Source organism: Arvicanthis niloticus, chromosome 26, assembly GCF_011762505.2.
Source record: "Arvicanthis niloticus isolate mArvNil1 chromosome 26, mArvNil1.pat.X, whole genome shotgun sequence".
Classification (NCBI taxonomy): Eukaryota; Metazoa; Chordata; class Mammalia; order Rodentia; family Muridae; genus Arvicanthis; species Arvicanthis niloticus.
In genome coordinates, this window is record NC_133434.1 from 10,191,963 (window position 1) to 10,215,164 (window position 23,202).

General features: G+C 45.0%; 1 pseudogene; it reads right to left on the bottom strand.

Annotated features, from left to right (window-relative positions):
• Positions 1-76: 76 nt before the first annotated feature.
• Positions 77-9,827, bottom strand: LOC143438738 (large ribosomal subunit protein eL8 pseudogene; annotated as a pseudogene).
• Positions 9,828-23,202: the final 13,375 nt, after the last annotated feature.

The following is a 23,202-nucleotide window of genomic DNA, read 5'->3' on the forward strand; positions in this document are numbered from 1 at the left end:
AGAAGCATTTTGTTATTAATTGTCTTTCTTTTTAAATTCAGTAATCATATTTATGTACAGAAAACTTAGTGTATATTTAACCCAGTTTAGTGGCAAGTTCTTTAGGCTTTGCCTTTTCCAGCTTGCCAATTTGAGCCACAGACTTAGGACCCAGGACGTTGCCTCCCCAGCAGTAGCAAATCTGGTCATATCTGTCGTTATAATTGGTCCTTATAGCTCCCACCAGCTTAGCCAGAGCACCCTTGTCTTCTGAGTTAACCCGTGTGAAGGCAACAGTGGTGCATGTCTTCCTGTGGACCAGGCGCCCCAGCCTGGCCTTTCCCTTGATGATGCAGTAAGGCACCCCCATCTTTCAACACAGGGCAGGCAGGAAAACCAATAGCTCAATGGGGTCTACATCATGGGCAGTCACCACCAGCTGAGCCTTCTTGTTCTTGTTCTCCACCAAGGTGGTGACTGTATTGACTCCTGCTCGGAGGACAGGTGGTCTCTTAGTTGGGATGTCCCCTTTGCCAGCAGCTTTCTTCTCAGCATGGCCCAGTAGCCTTTGCTTCTTCTCTTTCTTTGTCTCTGGCCTGTACTTGTGGGCAAGCTTAAGCAGCTGAGTAGCTGTTTGCCTGTCCAGGGCCTGGGTGAACTGGTTAATGGCAGGAGGTACTTTGAGCCACTTAAAGAGGATGGCTCTTTGCCACTGCAGCCTGATGTAGTGGGACTATTTGACAAAGCGTGTTAGATCTCTTTTGGGCTGGATGTCCTGCCCAATGCCAAAGTTCTTGGGCCTTTTCTCGAACAAAAAAAAAAAAAATTTGACTACCTTTTTGACCTCCTGTTTCTTGATGATGGCGAGAGCCAGAGCCACCTTCTTCCTCGTGGCCTTCTTTCCTTTGGGAATTTTGCTTGGCTGAAAGAGAGAGCCTTACTAATGGTCTTAAACTAACAATCATTTGTTCTGTATCTCTAAATGTTCCTGTAAATCATTTTACAAATAAAGACATTGGAACTCAAAATTTTGTCAAATTGTCAAAGCTTACGTGAAAACCAAAGACCTAATTTATATCTGGCTGATTCCAAAGATGTTCTACGATATTGGAACTTGGAGTCCCTCAGCAGGTCCACCAGCTAACGAGAAAGGAAGGTCAGACAAAAAACAGATAGGTAGGTAGGTAGGTAGGTAGGTAGGTAGGTAGGTAGGTAGGTAGGTGGGTGGATGCATGGATGGGTGGATGGGTGGATGGAAGGATGGTGGATAGAGTCATCTTTAGCTTCAGCTGTCATCTTACCAGGGATGAAGAAACTTTAACTGAGGAATTATATCCTTTACACTGGCCTTTGGGTATGTCCATGGAGCATTTCTTAGTTGCTAATTAACATAGGTGGCCCGAGTCCACTGTAGATGCTGTCATGCCTAGGCTGGTAGAACATGTAAAAAAGGCTCATGTAAGAACATGAGCAAGTCAGTAAGTAGTTTTCCTCGATGGTCTCTGCTTCGGTTTCTGCCTCCGGGTTCTTGTCTTGAGCTCCTGCTCAGACATCTCTCAGTTATGAACTGTAATCTGTAAGCGACATTAACCCTTTCCTTCCCATGCTGATTTTGATCATATTGTTTATGCATAGCAACACAAAGCAAACAAAAATAGATAGAGATGGAGTGATTAACATAACAAGGTGGAATTGATTGGCCAATACAAATGTGGACCAATGTTGGCTTCTCGGGTAGACCAGTAGGTCAGAAACTGAGGCAGGTTTCTTCTTAGAGTAACCTTAGTTTTCCCTCTCGAGATGATACTACTGTTACTGTTTGTGAGACAAAGGTCTCATTAGGCAACCCAGGCTGGTCTCAAGCTCATGATGCTTCAGTATCAAACCCTGTCCCTAGTCACACTTCCTCAAGCAAGGCCACACTCCCTAAACCACCCCAAACTACACCACTAACTAGGGACCGAATATTTAAAAGTCCAAGACTATGGTGGACATTTCTCATTCAAACTACCATCACACTCACCAACATGATCAATAATGATATATTGCAAATATAGCTGACGACCATAGTTACACACTATGATCAAGAACAATACCTGGGTTGATGCTTAAACTAACAAGGGTACAAAAGGCTAGTCACAATGGCTTAGATAGCTACACAGCACAGTGTTCAATTGATTACTGCCTTAATTCCACAGAAGCCCAAATGAGGTACTTTATTTAAAAGATATTTGTCTTCTAGAATTATTATTTCTTAATTGGGTTTTCAGCAACACACCAGCCAAGAGGCCAGGGAGGAGCCCTTCCCAGACTGCTGTAGCATTCAGAGTGGTTTAAAAGATTTGTTGTCATTGATTTTTTTATTGTAGAGAAGCAGGAAGCTGGCAAAGTGAAAGGTGGTAATTTCTCAAGGCAAAATAACAAATAAGTAAATACAAATATCCCCGCCTCTTGAAAGCAGACTGTTGCCTCGGGGATTATGAAAACATTGACTCTAACCCTGCTTCCTCCCTCAGTTCTGGCTCTTGGTTCCTCTTTCTAGGAAGCTGGTCTGACTTCAAGAGCTCCCCCCCCCCAACCTCAATGACCCTTCTTTAATCCCTACATGGAGATCTAGAGGTCCCTTGTCAATCAGATGGAAGAGGCTTGGGTAGTTGAAACATCACTCCCTGTACCCGAGGGGTCTATGCAGGCCTCTGTGATCATTGTCTGGTTGGGAGCCTGAGCACAATTCTTTGTTGTACAGTGCAGACGTGTGCTAGGTGTTAAGTCTCACTCCGAGGCACCACAGCAGAAAAGACTGAACCAGCTAGGTACTGGTTGGGATGCTCCTGTCTCATTGAAAACCTCAGTAGAAAGGACAACACACAGAGATGAAAAAGTAAGTCCCTGTGTTGAGGGTGGGGACATGTGCTTTGCCAGGAAGTGAAGAGTAAGGAGAGATTTTGACTTTCTAGGCCCTCAGTTGGGGTTTTAGCGGAGAGTAATGAGCAGTGTAGGTTTCTCACAGAGGACTCATTTATCTGGGTGCCAGTGGGTAAGCCCAGCTTCCCAAGCTTGAAAATTTAGATTTATTGGGTGCCAGAAATTGCACCGGACCCCATTTAATAGGCCCCGTGTACCATGAAGGTGAAGATGGAAAGATAAGAGTGAAGAAGGCAGAGTGGGTGGTGGAGGGACACAGTGTGCGCGGACACACAGAAAAACCCGATTAGCACATTAAATTCTGGCCACAGCAGGCCCGGAACACACAGGTCTGGAGGGAGTGCTGGTTTATGAAGAGCAGAGATCAGATAAATCTTTGGGAAGAGACAGAGGTAGAGAAGAGGGAGCAGGTTCTCTGAACTTAAAGGGGTGGGGAGAGACAAGGAGAGAGAGGGAAGAAGGGAGAAAGGGAAAAGGGGGAGGAGGGAAGGGAGGGAGGGAGATGGAGAGAGAGGGGGGAGGGAGGGAGGGAGGGAGGGAGGGGGGAAACAGAATTCTGGAGTCTCCATGAAGAGAAATAAACCTGCTGTTAAAAAGGTAGATCAATAAAAAAGCCATTTGCTGGTTTGAAAAAGAAGAAAAGGAAAAGCATATATCTTGCTCAGCCTCCTGCTCTGAAACAGAAGAAAGGTTTTGAGATCTGTGGAACGTGAATTTACATAGAGAGGCTCTGGAGTATATGAGCAATCAGACCACTTGTGATGCGAAGGGAAAGGCCAGGTTGAGAAGCAGGCCTGTCGCCTGTCGTGTGGAGGAAGAGAAGGTGGCCCTGGCATCTAAGCTCCGGGCTCCATGTTGGTTCCTCTGGTGAACACTCAGAGTTTGTACTGCCTTCCTTCGGTGTGTCAAGGTTCTCATATTTTATCCATTTTCTCCCTGGGGTTAGTAGAAACAGTAAAAAAAAAAAAAAATGACTTTGCAGGCTTTGAGATATTTAAGTGAACAAAAGCCATGGAAGACAACCTGGCTGATGTACCCCTCTATTTGCGTAGGATGTCACTCAAAGGTTGCTGAGTTTTTCCTTTGTACGAGGAACCATACTAGATTCGTATGCGTATGCGTAAGAGGTACTTCATTCATTCACCTACTTATTAAAAAAAAAATCTAGAGTTGGAAAGATGAGTAAAGGCTCATCCCTGTCACTGTCCGTAAGTGTTCCTATCCCTCTGGGGTGCTGGGAGCCAGTAAATTCCCATGACAAGATGGGAAGGTGGAGAGCAGGGAGAGATGACTTTGTCTTTATGTGACAAGTCACTTTTTTGGGAACTCACTCCCTCTGAGTAGTCAGCATTAGTCACCTTCCAACAAGCCCTACCTTACAAAGTCGCCACCACCTTTCCCTTCTGCCAAGGCAATTTAAAGGATGTGTTCAGGCCAACGAAATACCTATAGCATTTAAAGATACAAGTGCATGTGTCTACCTTGTAAAAACCATGGAAACACGTATCATAGAATGATTGATTATTCTCTAATCTGTTCTTCTTACCCAAGAACACAGATCATCACAACCCTTGCTGTTTATCCCGCTTTTGTTTAGTACTGTTTCTCAGTGATGTGGTTATGTGTATCTCTTTTGCATGTGGACAAGAGAGTAGCCCCTGTGACCCAAGGCAATTAGATAAGGTCTTTTAAAAGAAGACAGGTTGTGAACAAGGCAGATGTTTAATAAAATCTGAAACACACAGCTCTCAATTTACACAAAGCATCCTGTGCTTGCGAGAGTGAGACAAACATGGTTATGGAATTGTTGAGAGAAGAGAGCACATGACAAGTTTAAAGACTATAGAGGGGTGTGTGTGTGTGTGTGTGTGTGTGTGTGTGTGCGCACGAGCAACCATCTACGAAAGTGTATGTATGGCATGTTTATTTTGATGTAGGCGTATATTCAAAGAAGGGAAACAAGTTTTGCAAACAAGCGTCTTTTTAACATTCGAGGTCACCTGTTCTTTCTTTTTTTCTCCCTTCCTACTCACTTTCTTATTCCACACAAACCCCGAGAGAGCTTGGCGTCTTCATACATTTCACCTGTATACAGTCAGTGCATCTCCTAGTGGATGCTCACCTACTACCCCTAGCTTCCCCACACATCTTCCCCACACCGTATTCTAACTTAAGCAATCCGCATAGCCTACAGTTGAAGATGAAGACCTAAGGGCCGCAGAGCTTCAGGAATGAGTCAGCAGCACAACACGCTGCTGAACATGGAGTGGGAGACTGGGACACAGGAGAGAGACTTTTCTCCCTTTCTGGGTGTGTGTGGGGGGGATAAATAAAGAAAGGAGGATGTTTGCATGTTGTTTCTTTCTCCATTAGACAAAGCCCTCTGGAGACTTATCATTTCAAGTCAGCCTGTCTCTTTGCTGGCTTCTGTGGTTTTTGCAATTGCACCGGAGTATATGTCCAATAACAAAAGCCCCCTCAGTTACTAGTTTCCAACCATCTCATCATCCTCTGCATGAGAGGTGTCTTAAGAGTGTGGAGGGGGATAGTATCTTCTTCCCCAAATTGGGAATCACTAATTCTGTGATGGAGAATATAGTGAAAATGCTTACTAGGATATCCAGTGCTTGAATCTGGTTGCTCTTTTTTTGGGGGGGAGGGGATGCCAGGATGGTGGGCATCGAGCAGTAGGGGGCAAGCTTGAACTCAGAGCCTTGGACATACAAGAGCTAAACTTAATTATTTCGAGTCAGCTCCCTCCTCCTCTGTGAGATGGAGACTTACCCATCCATCTCTCTGCTTGGTTCTGTGCTAAAGGAAACACACCGTTCCATGCTCTAGCAACTAAAATAACATTCTCTTCCAACCTCCTGGGATCTTAAAGCAGAAACACAGATCTGATGCTACAAATGAGCTTTGGATTGTGTGTGTACAACTGGAGGTAAGAGAGGACTTTTGCACCTGCTTATTACCTGTGCCCTGTGGATACTTGTATGCTCTGCTGGACCTGCAAGGGTTATTTTTGCAGACAACTCCCACCCCCTCCCACCCCCCGCCCAGTTTCCGTCTGTGTAGCTCCCAGCAGATGTATTAAGTATAGTCTTGGAGCCTTTCCAGGCTCTCTCTTTAAGACACAGAATGTTGAATATTTCCTGCACACAGCAGGCAGCTCTGGCCTGGCACAATGCCAGGAAATCTGCTGGGTGCCGTCCTGTCCCCACCCCTTCTCCAGTTGTCTGAGCCCCAGCCCCAACTTGTCCAGGTTCCCTGGGGCTTCCTTGGGAAACAGGGTAAAGCTAGATCACACTGCCACCGCAGCACCGGTGACTCATAGCCACAATTACCTGCTCCCCCGCTCCCTGCTCCCCCACCCCAGAGCGCTATGGAAGATGGGAAGGCTTATTGCTAGCTATGCCTTTGCTTGCTGCAGCAGCCAAACCCCTTGGGAGGCAGAGGGGCATCTGAGCTGTCTTGAGGTGAGGCCCTGCCTTGGTTGAGAAATGTCCACAAGAAAATGAAAAGGCAGCGGTGAACTAAGGGTTGTGTTTATCTCAGGGGCTGGCCCCACCTGCAGAGAGTGGGAGATAGGACCTCATCTGTCTGCTTCTGCAATGCGAGCTGTTTGCCTGTAAGGTCTCCAGGCTAATGGCTCCTTCCTCTGGCAGCTGCACACTGAATCCATATTCCCCTGCAAACAGTGCCCGCAAGGAAGGGATGGTAGTAGTCTCTGGGATGACTCCTATTTGGATCCGTGTTCTTTCCTCTCCCTCTCTCCAATCAGTTGGCGAACTCACCTGCATGGGTCTAACATGAACGCCTCACTCTGGACACATAACTTGGTCACTTGCGACATCCCTCCATCAAATGCACATTCCCCATTCTCGTTCCTAGCCACATTAATTCAATTTTGGTAGAGCACAGTCTGCAGTAGGAACCTCCTCTCTCCTCAAGGTGCCAGGACTGGTCCCACCATCCAGAAAACACAGAGACACCACCTTGTACCTACAGAGCTTCCTGGAGTCTGATCCCAGGCTGGCACCGAATGCCCTCCCTAGTAAACAGACCTACTATAGTAATAAAACTCTGTTATCCGAGTAGCATGCGGGCTGGCAGAGACCCTGAAAGAACAGGAGAACCAAGGCCTCTCCGGTGAGTGAATGCTCAAGCAGAAGGACTTAAGAGACAGGACTGCCTTCCGCTGTGGTAAGAGTTACAGTCCTGAGTCCAAGTGCAAGCTCTGCCCATAATGGCCTTTGTGTGGAGCTGCAACATCTTCTGACCTTATAAACCAGAACAACTGAAATAAATAATCACTGGTACCTCCCAACTCTCAGATCCTTTGATTGGGTGACTCCTTCCGGGACCTTGGTTTTGGGTCCCACCTTGAGATGAAACTGTATCAAAACAGCCTGTGGGTTGAGGGAAAGGTCGTGGAGAATATTCAAAAGACCAGTCCCTGAATTCACAGAGTCCAACATATTTCCCGGGTGCATATGTTATATGCAAGGAGAAGATCTCTGGGTTCCTCTAAGGGCGCAGCGGCCACGCTGTCTGGATAGATGGGCTATTGCTATTCAGTGTGTCGCCCGCCATACTTACTGGAATCTGCTCAGACGGCTTCAGCTGCTGGAGCTAATGAGAAGGGGCTTTTATCAAATGCTGGAGGTCAGCGGATGGGCTTTATGAGAAAGGGGACAAATGGAGGATGCTCCATCATGATCAGGAAAGAGCTTTTACAGTAAACCCTGCTTGCTATCCATCAGGAAAGACCAATACATTGTACTGGAAGATGGCTAATAGAATGTCTTATAGATGGTGGATGGTGCCTGGGTTATCCATTTCCAAAGATGGAAGGAAACATGGAAATATACCAACAAGCAGCTATATTTCTACAGATAAATTCTCTTTGAGGATATCCAGTCCATTCACACCAGCTTTGCCTAGCGAGTAAGGCTCGGATGATTCTGTTATTTGTTGCAGAAACAAAAAGCTCCTGTTCGTCAATCCCGTTGAAAAGCCAACAATAACGATAACATGGTTCAGCTCTCTTCTCAATCTCTTCCTCTCTTCCCTACTCCTGCCCTATGCCTACCCAGAAATTAGATATGGTCCATTTCTGGAAAGAGCCTTGGGACCTTCCTCCTACCTGTGTCTATGTATGCTCCCTCAAGTCTGGAAGCTTCCCCAATCTCATGGCCCTCAAGCCCACCTGCCAAACTCAGCTGACATCTCCTCCATGGTCCAAGAATTCCCCCACTACAAAGACCCAATACTCCCATTTCTGCATTCCTGGTGTCCCTTACCTTCAGCCCCTCAGGCATCACTGCTGTGTTCTGTGGACCACACAGACAGCTCCAGTCCTTGCACATTCCCTTGAAGGAAAAGTGACAGACAGCATCCCTGGGGTTGCCAATATTCTCACTTAGCCTAACTTTCTTGATAGGAATGGAAACATTTTCCTACTTACTAATATATTTATGTGTTGATAGGCTAGACCATGGTCTATCCTCATCCATAAAAGTCTGTAAAAATCTAAGAGAAGAATCGAATCTCTCGATTTGTATTTCTCTCTTCTAACACAGGACTTGGCCTGTGATGGTGTGCAATCAATGTTTGCTGAATCAAAATTAAGATGATAAAAAGACACCTTGACATATAGCACATTAGCAGAATGCTGGAGTTAAAAATGTTAACCAAACCTAAACCCTGAAAGCACCCCTCCTCTGTGTGTGTGTGTGTGTGTGTGTATTTGTATGTGTGTGCATGTATATGTGTGTGAACATATATGTACATATAATATATGTGTGTATGTGTATATGTATGTGTGTATGCACATATGTATATGTGTATATGCATGTCTATGTATATATGTGCATATGTATGTGTGTGTATGTGCGTGTACATGTTCATGTATAGAGGCCAGAGGTTTCTTCTATTATTTTCTATGTCGTTTGTTTCTTTGTTTGTTCGATTACTCTTTGAGACAGACTCTGTTTATTGAACATGAAACTTGCCAAGTCAGCCATGCTGACTGGCTAGTAAGCCTCAGATATCTTCTCTGTCCCCTAGCTCTGGAATGACAGATACCCATGACAATGCCCAGCTTTATATGGCTGTTAGAAACCCAAGCTTAGGTCCTCATGCCCACCGAACCTTCCTCTCCAACCCCAGACCCTTCGGTTTTTTTTGGTTTTTTTTTTTTGGTTTTTCGAGACAGGGTTTCTCTGTGTAGCCCTGGCTGTCCTGGAACTCACTCTGTAGACCAGGCTAGCCTCAAACTCAGAAATACGCCTGCCTCTGCCTCCCAAGAGCTGGGATTAAAGGTGTGCGCCACCACCGCCTGGCGACTCTTCGCTTTTAACTGAGAAGTTCAGACTGTTCACTCTGAGCAAGAAGAGCAACTGTCATAACCACCCTGCCATGTTTCTGGAGTTTGTGGACAGAGCTCATTTTATTGGCTCATCACAGCTGGATTATTGAGCACCATCTATGCCAGGAGCTGAAGATTTAAGGGTGTGGAGGGAGAAGGATACATTTCCTAAACTCACGGGGATTGTGCTGTAGCAAAGCAAACAGTACAAAGAGAAAGCTGGGAACCAGGGCTTTACTGTTGTAAAGGAATCAAGGTAAAGATGGAAATCGTGATGAGGGAATCAGAACCTCAAAGACGCGAGCAGGGAATTCCTGTTTGGAGGAGGTGGGTGCTAGGCTGATGACCCTTGAAGGAGTTGAATGGTGAACAAGATGATAGAGCAGGGAGGAGTGATTGGGGCTGGCAGAACTAGTGAGGTCAGTGCACAGACAGTGCCCCAGAGGTAGGAACGTCAGACTGCAGTTACTGTAAGGGGGATTCCTTTGAGAGATGGGAAGCTCACCTGTGTTAGGATCTGCCCTAATGTGAAGAGCATCACATTGGCTGCCATGTTAGGAACAGTCTAGGGGGTGGATGAGGTAACATGGCTGCCATGTTAGGAACAGTCTAGGGGGTGGATGAGGTAACATGGCTGCCATGTTAGGAACAGTCTAGGGGGTGGATGAGGTAACATGCAACATGGAAGCCACTTAAGAGACTCCTGGGCAATCCAGAACACTTGCGTGGTAAGTGGTAAAGCAGATGAGAAGTAAATGAACCATGGGAAATCCACGTGCTTTGCTATTAGATATAGAGTCTGGGAGAAGAGACTCCAAGGTGCTCAGCCTTGGCAACAGAGATAAAAGAGGCCATTGGCTGAGGAGGGATAGAATTCTGGAGAGAGTTTGGGGAAAGAGAGACCTGGAGCTATGTTTTGGAAACATTAAGTTTGGGATACTTTTAGTGCCGAAAGTACAGTTGCTGAAAAGGCAATCAGACCTAGGAGACTGAGGCTCGGGAAAGACGTTCAGGCTAGATAATGGATACACGAGTTGACTAAAAGACATATATATGTAAAGCCAAGAAACCAGTTCTTAGATGAGAAGAAAGGAGAACAGTGGGAGAGATACGGTGAGTCTTGGAGGGTGGAGCCTTGGAGTGATGGGAAAAGACAAGGGAGGGCTAGTGACGGTCACCGAGAAGAAATGGCCTTGGGATGGAGGTTAGAGTGAACCTTGTATCCACAATGTCCTGAGAGCCGAAGGCAGAAAGCATTTTAAAGAAGACTGATGATCACCTGAGCTAAATGGAGACAGATGGAGATGGACTTGCAAATTGACCATGCCTTTAACAACGGGCGGGTCACAGTAACCTTGACAAGACAAATTTCCTGCCCACTGAAGGGGATAAGATTCAGACTATGGCGGATTCAAAAAAAAAAAAAAATGAGACCTTGGGAATTGGAACAACTAATATTAATGACCCTTTCAAGGCGTCTCACTGCAAAGGAATGCGGTGCAAGCATCACATCGAGAGCTTCACAAGGTGGCTTTATACTTTAGTTGAAGAATCATACATATGAAAACAACTCCTGCCTACTGGGAGCATAGCTTTACTTACAGGGCGGGAAGGAGCTCCAAAGACCAGCTCTCCATGCTGAACTGATGAGACCCTGGTCTAAAACCTATGGGAAAGTGCTACGTCACCTTTCCACTCACATCCCAGATCTAGCTTCCTTGGAAGGCCCCAGATCATTGCCCCATCACCTACCAGCATGACCGAATACCACCAACACCTTCTCTGTCTTCTTGCCTGGGACTGCAGGCACAATGGACAACACCATGACAATTCCCAGAAATCGGAAAACCTACAAGAAGGACCCGGGAGACAACTTGATGGGTAAAGTGCTTACTGTAGAAGACTTATGTTCAATACCAGCACCCACATACAAAGCAGGGCATGGCAATACATGTTTGTAATCCCATCATTGGGAAGTTGGAGGTGGGAGAATGGGGAATTTCTGGCCGACCCGCCTAGCCTAACTGGTACGTCCCAGGTCTCAGCAAGAGACCACCGAGTCAAAAGACCAAGTGGATGAATCCCAAAGAAAAGCATCTGCAAATGTCCTCTGGTCTCCACATATACATACACACCCATACACAGATATATATGAACGTAGATGTTTGCACACACATACATATTCATATAACATGTACATACATGCCTATGCACAAAGAAAATCTATAGGAAACCTGATATATGAAAATGTCAAGAGTCCAAAGTACAGGGAGAATGATGTATGATGTGAATAAGTTTTCAGCTAAGGGTGGAGATAGGAAGGCACTGAGAGATGCAAACGCATGCCTCTCTTCTCTCCATCTCATAATCTTTGGGCTCTATGGCAACCTGGAAGTGCTTGAATTGGCCCTTTAAGATCAGCACTGGCACCAGATGACACTGTCATAATCTATTCTTTGTCAACACTTTTTCCCCACTTGAGGCCGAGCCTGCTTCCCAGCTATGACACACTTTGTCTACTTTGCCATGGGGGTCTCTTTAACTGGGGCATGATGGTGAGCAGGAGGCAGCTCTCAGATTGAAGTGAAACTTCGCTGTTTTAGCTCAGCTTCACCCTGATGCTTTTCCCTGTGTGCCCCTGAGAGCTGGATATGAAGGTAAATTGGCACAGCATTACAGCTCGAAGTAAAATAGAGTCTCTTCTCCCAGCGCTCACATTCTAAGGAAGTGGCTTTCAACCAGGCATCATCCACCCCCTCCCCCACAGGGACATTTAGTAAAAAATGTCAAAATGGGGTTTGTTTGTTTGTTTGTTCACTACCATTACAAAGGGAAGATGCAATCAATATCTACCCAGGAGAGGTCAGGCACGGTGCGAACCCTCTCCCATAACAGAAAAACAACTATCCATTAACAATGAAATTTTCCCAGCTAATATGCCATCACGGGGGAGCTGTGAGGCAAGAAACAGCCCAGCACCTACAGAGAAGATTCGAGAGAGGCTGTGAGAAGCTGCTTTATATTTCATTTTGGAAGAGCCTCCAGTGCTTGTAGAGAAAGCATCTTAGACTCCATAACTAGTCCTGAGTAGCAGCAAGTTCAAGGCCATTCGGAGATCTGGGCTCCAAAGAAAACCATGCTCCAGAGACCCTCCTTCTATTTGCATATTTAGGGGTGGAGCTCGGCCCCTCCTAAGCTTACAAGGGCATTGTGTTCTACTGATTGAGAGGCAAGGGGCCTCAGGCTAGGCAACCAGAAAAAGTTGAGTGAACCCTGGCAGTCCGTGGCAGACTCCCAGACAGATATGCCTCCCTCCTTCACTGCTGGCTTGAGCAGGCAGAACCAGGGTACCTCTAGTTTAGATTTGAAATTGATACTCACCCCTAACTTATATCACCCACACTCATATCAGGCCTTCTGCTCCTAATGGGAAATCCTTCTCACTGGATATAGTCAACTCTCTTTAGAAATGAGAGATTCCAGCACCCTGACAGCACTTGACAGTTTACAAAGAGACTGTATGAGATGCATTCTTCCCTTCGCCCGGAGAGAGCTGGAAGGTTATGTCTAAGATTTAGATGGAAAAACAGAGTCGTCATCGCCCATGCCGCTGTGACTCACATTCCACCTGCGTCTGAATGTTCGTAAGTCACCCGAGGAACGACAATGAAGGAGAATCAACAAGTACCAAAGCATCAGATCAAAGACACTCCCCCTGAAGAGCTTCGGGGAAATTCACTCTAGCATTGTGTGTCTTCAAGTGACCAAGTTAAAACTGAGTTGCATGCTGTCACTTAAATATAGACGGCCAGGTTTTGTTTATGCGTGCATAGCCTGCTGCTGATACACAGTGACACTCCATCCGTATATACCAGCAAAGCCATTTAGAACCTAGAGCTTGGGTCTATATAAATGTAAATTACCAACCAAAGGGAACATAAACTCTATGTGAAAACAAGTCTGTGGGTTTTCCTCCCCCAGCTCCCACAGCCCCATGTAGACTCATGAGGCATCCTTCCCTTTGGACAACGACCCCCCCCCTTGCAGATTTAGCTTCGTTTCTGTGTTCCATCTGTCAACTGGCTGGGACTAGGGGCCTGCATTTCCTCTGTGCATGTTTGTCGTTATCCATGCATGCAGAGTCTTTGAGATATCTACCCTTCTGACCTGTCGTCCAGTACGACTACTGTCTCTGTTTGGTGTGCATGTATACGTGTGATGTGTTCGAGCTAACACATCAGCTTTGTCTGGGGCAAAGGATGGGCTCTGGTTAGAAATGAGGTGCTTCTGAAAGTGGCATTAACCCTTTAACATTAGTAATGTGGCTTCATCAGGGATCTTCAGTAGCCATGCCCTATGTGGGTCTCTAAAGCATGGAAAAAGCTAAAGTAGGTAGCTACAAGCCTGTCTTTCCCAACAAGGTAGGGGGTGGCGGGGGGTGGGGGGGGGGCAGCTCGCTGTGCAGGCAAAGAATAAGCTCAAGAAAAATGTCTGTTAACGGCTGGGAGCTGCACACAGGAAGAAGCCAGGGAAGAACAATCTAGCTAAATGAAATTGTTTTCTTCCTCCTCAACCCCAGTGTATTAATTGGGTACAAATCGGTCCACTTAATGCCAATTGACACTAAGTAATTTACCATTTGATGGCAATTGAAAAGCCACGCTTGACGCTCCAAACCATCCTGATTGTTCCAAACAGATTTCCCACCCGAAAGTGGAAATGGATTTAATTTGATCTCCTCAGTCTGTTCGCCATTATGTGTGAACTGTGATGTTGGTAGCAAGCACTTAAAATGGCTACCTGAGCACTGAAGTGTTCAAAATGGAGGTGTTCCGGCGACTAGTAGGAGTGCGAAGGAAGAGGGTACCCTATTGTCCTTGTGATGATCACAGGCCTGGGAGAACATGATGATTCACTGCCACCAGCCACTATCTCCTTGCTTTTATTAGGATTTTTTTTTTTTGGGGGGGGGATGATTTCTTAAATCAGAGGAAAGTTCCAGAAAGCAACCAAGTTCTGTTTTGTCACTTCAACAAGAAAACCAGGGTCTAGGGAAGTTCAATGACCTGCCCCAATAGTTAAAAGCAGCCACCTCTCCTTTCTTCTTGCCATCTGCCTCTTCTATATTTTGGAATTTTCATGACACACATACTCCCCCAAACCTCAAGAAGCTCACCTTGGGCTCTGGGAATGGAGAGGGCATGGACAGGTGGTGCCACCTTGTACCAAAAGACTCGAGTTCAACAGCTACACCTGGGTCATTTAACTTCTCAGGGCTTTGATTCCTCTATCTATGAAAGGGACCTCAGATCCTTAGATCCACGATTCCCAGTCTCTACAAGAACAGAACAAAGCCATCACGCACAAGATACTTTTAAAACTACAAAGACGCATGAAACAGAAGACATTATTTTCTGACTGAAGGCCGCCCTACTCAGATGATGAACTAGATGGGTCAAAGGATGAATGAAAGCCAGTTAAGACACAAACTACAAGCAACTGACTGTTGGCATGCTGGCCCTCCCCACTCATACCTGAAATCAAAGAAAGGTTAGGGATTAGATGGGTAGAAACATACAGATGTTTGGTGTGTCCACCACGGTCAGCATTTGGCTTTTGGAACATCTAACACCTGACAAGTTTTGCTCTACATGGGTGTTTTGCTTTTTCATTATATTTTCAGCATGAGATTTGAAAGCTGTTCTGAGTTGTAAAGCTCTAGTCTAAAGTAAAATATTTAGCCACTTAGCTAAGCAAAGATGCAAAATAGCCGAATGAGATTTTGGGGGGCCTTTGTCTTTAAGCTGTATGTTGAAATGCAAAGACCATTACTCTGTACTCTGCCAGCAGAATTTTGTGGAAATGTTTACAGAGTATATGCCCTTGACACTCATAGGCACAGGCATCAATGGGACAAGATATACCCAGGTCTAGGCCACATTAGAAACAGAAGGCACCAAGGCTGCTTCCTGGTAGCTAGGTCACCTGAAGATGACCAAGTCATCTTTTTGAGCTCCCGGAAGATAAACAGGGATATAAACTGACAATGAAAATCTTGACCCGCAAGATTAAATGAGATTACTTTCTCCAGTCTGACGTGTCACCTCCTATCCTGATCAGAGAGGCTTGTGAGACCCTTGAAGGATCTCCTTTTCGATACTGAAGTCTTGTTCTTTCATAGCTGGGCCACCATCGTATTGCTGTCAGCCCAAGATTACAAAGAGAGAGAGAGAGAGAGAGAGAGAGAGAGAGAGAGAGAGAGGAAGAAGAGAGAGAGAGGTAGAGAGAGGAAGAGAGAGAGAAAGAGAGAGAGAGAGAGAGAGAGAGAAGAAGAGAGAGAGAGGTAGAGAGAGGAAGAGAGAGAGAGAGAGAGAGAGAGAGAGAGAGAGAAGAAGAGAGAGAGAGGTAGAGAGAGGAAGAGAGAGAGAGAGAAAGAGAGAGAGAGAGAGAGAGAAGAAGAGAGAGAGAGGTAGAGAGAGGAAGAAAGAGAGAGAGAGAGAGAGAGAGAGAAGAAGAGAGAGAGAGGTAGAGAGAGGAAGAGAGAGAGAGAAAGAGAGAGAGAGAGAGAGAGAGAGAGAGAGAGAACCATAGATTAATACAATATTGACTAGACTTCACCTCCAGCCCTATCCTAGGGTTTTCTGCATATTTCCCTACCCTTTTTAGCTTTTGTATGATTACATAATGACACAGCATCTCCTTCTGCCTACTGGAATCTTATATTCTCACCAAACACCTTGATTCCGAAACAGCTCTGCAAAGAACCTTGCTTTGCTAATCACCATCTGAGTCAGATGCCCAGTGAACTTGACCTGCTATAGGGGCTCTTCCCACCCTCACTGGAAAATAGAGCGCCATCCTCCTCCTCCTCTCTCTCTCTCTCTCTCTCTCTCTCTCTCTCTCTCTCTCTCTCTCTCTCTCTCTCATTGCTTCTGTTACTACCTTAAAGACATAACACATATTAATTTGCATGTTTGTTATCTGGAGTAAAAGTGCATGCTACAAAAGGTAAGAATGTCTCTTGCCCACTGTAATAGGTCCTGCAGCCCTACCACACAGTAGCACTCAGCTATATTCGTTGAATAGAAAGAAAATATGTTAAGAGCATCCAGTTTGGTAGACACAGTGAACTGCACTAACGTTAGTATAAATACATTTAAGAATACGAATTGTGCTTCAGAGTAGAACCATTACAGGTATCGGATACCCAGACTGCAAGGCTCATCCATTGACTCCTGTCAACAAATTAATTGATGCTGACTCCCTTGACACGTTTGCATGCAGACGAGTGGCATGCAGATTTGACCGCCCATTTATCAACCCTCAACACATCCAAAGGTATTTTTAAACAGGTCAAGAGCAACTTTAAAATAAATGAACATATAATCATTGTGTATTCCTAGGCACCATTTGGATGAAGGAAGGGTTCATAACAAAGAAAACAACCATTGAGAAGATGAACACATGATCAGTTCAATGACAAAGAGTGTTATCATTGGCAAGAGTGACGTAAGCTAATCCGAGCAAAGCTCCAACTCAGGAAGGCTTCAAGTCAGAACACCTAGTGCGATCTCTGCCTCTAATGTAACAGGCGACTTGGTCATGTCACTACGCCACTACACCTCTGTGATCCTCATCATTTCCGTCTGTGAACTAACTGAGAGGATACTCCTAGCTCTGGTGGATCATTTCTCTATATGCATGATGGGTGTACAGTGGGATGTACTGATGTCAAAGAACAGAAGAGAGGCTGAACCACCGATTTTATATAGGATGAGTCTAAAATCCTTGACCTACAGGGTACTTATGAGAATTAGACACACTTTTTAAAGTTCTTCTTGGCTGCGTTCAAAGCCATACTTGAGTTGATTTTTCACCACAGGCTAATAACCGAGAGCACAGACAAGCTTGAGGTCAGTAGCTTCATCACAGAAGAGTCTGCCTGAAGAGAGCTTGCATCCTGGGGTACCCAAGACAACCTGCAGGCAGCTTCACTGAAGAGGGTCTCAGCCAGCAATTGCCTCCAGCTTCTATAACCTTGGGGTCTTTGTGAGTTTTGACATTCTTAAACTTTCTGGTCTTATAAATTTGATTACTTCCAAGGTCTGCTCTCCCAAAGAGAATGTTTCCATTTAAAGAAACAGCTACACAAAAGAGTGAAAATCCTGGAACCTTGGATAAATCCATGGCTGGCAGCTAAACCAGGCACACAGGAGCTCTGCAGAGAGCTGGATTAAAATGGAAACCCTGAACAGATACATCAGTTACCAAAGGTCTAAGTTTCTCCACACCCTTACCAGAATCAGGTATTAGTCATCTTTTTTATTACAGTCATTTGATGGGGATTTAGCATTATTGTATTATGGTTTTAAATTTTCTTATTGGCTTAATGATATTGGGCATCTTTTGATGTTCTCATGAGTCATCTCATTCTCTGTTTGGGTGAACTATCTTCCAAATCATTTACCTTTTTAAAAATATACATATTTATAAGAATACACATATTAATTAAATTTTACAATAATTAAAAACAGCTTTGCATATTTCTTAGAAAGTAAACATAATATTTTTATCTTTTCCTGTGGGGGGAAGTTTTTATTTTGTTGCTGTTATTTAAGTTTCTTGTAAACTAGTAGTGTGATAAAATGATAGACTCAGATTTCGTGCATTGGATGTTTGATATCAAATTTCATCTCTTGCATACATAACATACAGTGTACTGTATACTTTTTGTATACGGTTTAAAAGAACAGTAACCCAATTTGTGGCCTCCTGACAAATAAGAAACGTTTGAAGCCATCACACACAGCCCTAAGCTGTCAACAGATTGGCTTGACTCTGCCTTTCACTCTTTGAAACCTAAACTGATAAAAGCTGGTGGGAACCTGTTTGTGTCTGTGGGCTAGTTACCCCTTACCAAAAAATGCTTATTAAAGCCATTTATATAAAGACTTTCTCTGTGGAAAGACTTAATTTTTAGAGGACTTGTTAACCAAACCTAATTCTAACCTCTTTGATTATATGGATTTTGTACAGTAAAAACAGCTGGGTAGCACCGAGTGATGCCTGTTTGCTGTTAAGGTTGCCTGTCATGCATGTTCCAGGCTGGGCTGTTTTCCTCTTTCCCACGATGGCTTCTGTGTTCTGAGGCCTTGTAATGCATAAATGCATAAGGCTGTCCAGCTTATTAAAATGCCTGGCCATGGCTTCTGCAGTCTAGGCCTTGTGTGCAAATAATGGCACTTACTGTGAGCGTATTGAGCTGTTGAGAAAAACACTTTTCCCACCTCTTTCCTCATGGTAAGCCTGACTGTGTTCAAGTCTGAACTCAAAATACAGAAAAAGGCAAAGCGGTGACCAGTTATTTAACATGGCAGATGCCAGAATCCTAGTGCACACTTAATATCCTATACCAATATTTCCATCATTTAATCCAAAATATTTTTTTTGGTGTTAAAAACCACATGGTGAACATGCAGAAACGACACAAGTGCTCTTCAACTAGGAAGTAGATACACAGTACATGGAACAGCCAGCTATACAGCAGCGTAGATGTCAACGGTCAGAGGACTGAACCGCTGGTATGCTGTGCTAACTGAGAGATATGACAGAGTGAAAGATGACATATTGCATGCCAGTCATATGACATCTCCATAAAACACAAAATAAACACTAAAAAAAATATGAAACAGACAAAACAACAATAACAAAAACGTTATTTAATGGGCCCATCAGGTGGTATAAATTGACGGAACTGGGGTAGATTAGATAGATGAAAGTATTCTAATCTGGGATTCTGACAACGGCTGTCCAGTCACATAAATTCACTGAGAAATAACCTGGACCATTTATTCTGAGTAAATTTTGGTTTGCAAATTACGTATCCTTGAAGCTATTTTTTTTAGAGGTGTCGTTTTAAAAGTGAAAGTCACCTTACACGTGGTAAGAAGCTGCCTGGAATTTCTATAGCTATAGAAAAGTGCAAATCTAGAATGGCTTTAGTTATGAGTGCACGTGCACACACTACACGCACAACTACGAGAAACAGAAAATGCTCATTGGAACGGGTGAGCTGGCAAAGACGACGAGTGAGTAATTCACGAGCAACCCCTGAACTGTCAATAGTAAACCTTTAAAAGACAGCCAACTCATTAGAGGACGAAGTGTAAATTAAAACCACGATGAAGCAGCTATACTGCAGCATCCAGGAGAAACCTTCAAACTTGATGGCACCAGATGTTGGCAAGCACACGGAGCAACGGCACCCTTCACATCTCAGGGGAGGAACAGACATGCAGTCGTTCTAGAAAGCATGTAGACATATCCTACGGCACGGAAGATGTGCATTGTGCAGGACTCGGCTATCTCATCCCTATACACACAAAATACAGGTGTACACATCCTGTAGAATCATCACACATACCCCCACGAGAAAGATCATACAAGAGCATCTGTAACTGCAGATGGCTTAGAGTCCAATGCTTGCGTCAAATCTTGTCTGAACCAATTTGTTCTGAGTGGCTGCTCTTAAAGTGGGCATAACCCAATCTGTCCACCAGGGGCGCTGTGGAAATGAAAAGAGAAGCGTGTGCATGGAGGGATGAAATAAGCCGTCTAGCGCTTGCTACGCCCTCAGAATAGATTATTTCCCATTCGTGTTCTACGTGGGAATCCACAGCCTACCTAATAGAAGGAGTCCCTTGACTATAAGACAAGGGAGTCAAGGGGAAAAGCAGCTGAGTCCCCACTTCCTTTAATCCTGCGGTCTCCGAAATGCCATCGTCTCCTACTCCACGCCAAAGAATTTAAAGCCAGGAGCACAGAGTGTTTCGTGGAAAGAATGAATGATGAACACTGGCCACTGCCAGTTTAAGAGGCCATGGATCACACATTTGCACCTATCTGGGTCCCAGTAGGAGCTACAGAGAGTCAGCCTCAACTTAATACAGCATCTGGATTATATTCAGATGGGAGTACGGTAGCCTAAAAGGCTAAAGTTTCTTTTTAGATGTCCAACATGACACACTAATTCCTGGTCCTTAAAAACTTAAAAGATCATCTTCGTCTGTTTAGCTACAAAAGAAGCCTCATGTATGTTGATCCCTTCGAATTTAATTTCACAGGGATGTTAATGGCGAAGGAGGTTAAAATGTGGTTGAACTTAAGGGTTTAGTAGAATGTTTTCCTATTATGGACCTGTTTAAGGTTGGAAATCAGATTGGTCTGATGAGGCCTAATTAGAAAGAACACTCCAGACCCAGGTCCAATCTGAGAGCCCACATGGAGCCAGTTAAACATTGAACAGAGGGAAATGTTCTGGATTGAAGGAAAAGATTTCCAAGCTGTGATTACAGCTAAGACGTTAACTTGCTGTGTGGTTTGAAGAAACCTGTTCATATCTGTTCCTGTCACTGTGGAGTTGGCAAAATGTCTTCTCCAGTCTTGAGATTCATAAACGTATTTCCTCTTCCTCAAAGCCATGTTACAGATAAGGCCGTGGCTATATTTCAGTTGGTTCAGTGCTCATTAACATGCATGAAGCCTTGGATTCAAGCCTCAGTACTGCAAAGACTGGGCATGGCGGTATCCATCTGCAATGTCCGCACTTAGGAGTCAGAGGCAGGACGAGCAAGAGTTCAAGGTCATTCCTGACTGTGTGGCGAATTCCAGCACAACCTGCATTATATGAGATCCTATTTAAAAATCTATAAACATAGTACAGAAGTTATGCTCTAGTGAGTCCATAACCATCCCCTGAGGACAAACAATGTCCCATCTAGGTGCAGGAGAGACAACAGGAGAAAAGGAAACAAGAGTCGGAGAATGAATTGAGAAACCATGAGAGGGTCACACAAGAAGATCATCTGATCAGGGTGGCTCAGGGCATAGGCAACAGAAGTGACTACTACCTCCACAGGCTCATGGAGGTCTGAGGAAAGGCGCCCAGGGTTCAGTGGGAAGTTGACACAGCCGTTAGTCACTTCTCCTTCCCCACCCTTGATGTGACAAAATTTCTTCCCAGAGGAACCTTCAGGGAGAGAGGGCTTATTCTGACTTACAGTTCAGAACGTGGCTTGCCGTGGTAGGAAAGCCCAGTAGTGGGTTTCTCCATGAAAGCAGGAATGTGAAGCAGGTGGGGTCATGTTTCAGTTGCAATCAGAAAGCTGAGAATGAAGAAGTGGGGCTGGCTATAGAACCCATGAGTGAGCCACGTCCTCCCTCCACCGAAAGGTTCTACAACCTCCCAAAACATTGGGGACTAAGTGTTCAAACACATGGGGGACATTTATCATTCAAACCACAATGCTACCTGAGGTTAAAGTAGTCCTCTCTTTCTCTCTCTCTCTCTCTCTCTCTCTCTCTCTCTCTCTCTCTCTCTCACACACACACACACACACACACGCTTGTGGTTTTTTTCTAAGAAACAAGGAGGTGTAGGCATGATGGTTTCCTGGCAAACTGCCTTGATTAATTTGACTTTAAAGGCAAACAGCATATAACATATATATAAACCAGGGAGCGATTGAGACAGGAGCAGATGTGGGCCTTTCTGTTCTCCGGAGGGCGGGCCCCTCCCTGTTGAACTTCTCAGACTTTTCTGGTGTCGCCAAAGTGCTGCTGGGAATTTCTCTGCATAACCCTGCTCCTAAATCAACTCCCAGGAGACTGGGGAGTGGAGGAGGGTGCCAGTTTAAAGTAGGTCTGATATGATCCAGGACCTGATAGAGTTTCAGCTGCTGGCTTTCTGGCAAATTGCAGAGAAATTAAAGAGATTCTTGCAGAGGTGAAACGGCTCAAGTCCTAGGGAGGGGATGCTGCTGCTCAGAGAGAAATACAAAGACCAGATTCATCTGGTTCAAGAATTATAAATAGAACAGTCAGATTAGATTCGGTCAAGGAATGGGGGCACCCTGAAGGAGCCAAGTCCTCCCTGAAGAAAGAGGGAAGGCTCCGGAGGCTCCAGAGGCTCCAGAGGTCCGAAGCAAACATAATAGAGCTTTCCAAAGGGAAGAAAGAAAGGTGGTAACGAAGAAAACCTTAAGTGGTCCTTTTATTTTAACTCATAACTTCATTACAGCAAACAGGCAAACTCATGGGTCCCTGAGAGAGAGGTTGAAAGGAATTTACCTCCCTGTAAGGAGTCATTCACTGTAGCCGGAATGAAAAGGGTTTTCTGCTCTGTGGAAAACACAAGCCACTTCCAAACTTTAAGTTAAAAACTTGGCCAAGGGAGTTTGGCCTCCCTGTATGTCTGTCTTGGAGATGTTTATCCAGCGGGTGGAGATATTGAGATGGGCCTCGTTTTCAGGTCGATTTTTTTTTTTTCCGTTGTTCCACATAAGGTTTCCATCAGATGCAGTCTGCATATTGGTACAAGCCAGGAGGCTGTCAGAGGAGAGGCCTTGATTTAACTTTAGCAGGCTGTCGCTAAAAGCAGGTTTCAGTTTTGTAAGAACAAAGCCATAGTGCAGAGACCAAGCCCTAGATAGTGCTGGGAGCTAGGGGAAAGGACAGTGAGTGGCTCCTGCCTCCCAAGACCTGCTGCCCAGGCTCCTGCCAGCCTCAAACACCATATGGGCTGAGGATGGTCTCTCTGACTGTCTGGGCTGCAGATTCCCCATCTGTTGTAATGAATCTTGCTTCTACCTACACCTTGGGGTTGTCTGAAGGAAGTAATATAAAATACAAGCTCTGTGGAGATGTCATTAGGAGACTAAGTAAAACGTATTCCCTCCCAGGGCCCCTGAGAATGTTCTGCAAATCCAGAGATGGTGGAGGCTCCTGGATCACAGAGTACATTTCCTGATCTCCACAGGGCATCCCTAAATACTTCCAGTCTCCCTTCTCAAACGAGCATCATGGAAGTTGAGAAGACTGAATCTGTTGAGTGGTTTTGGAATCCTTACTGTCAAATTCAATAGGTATAG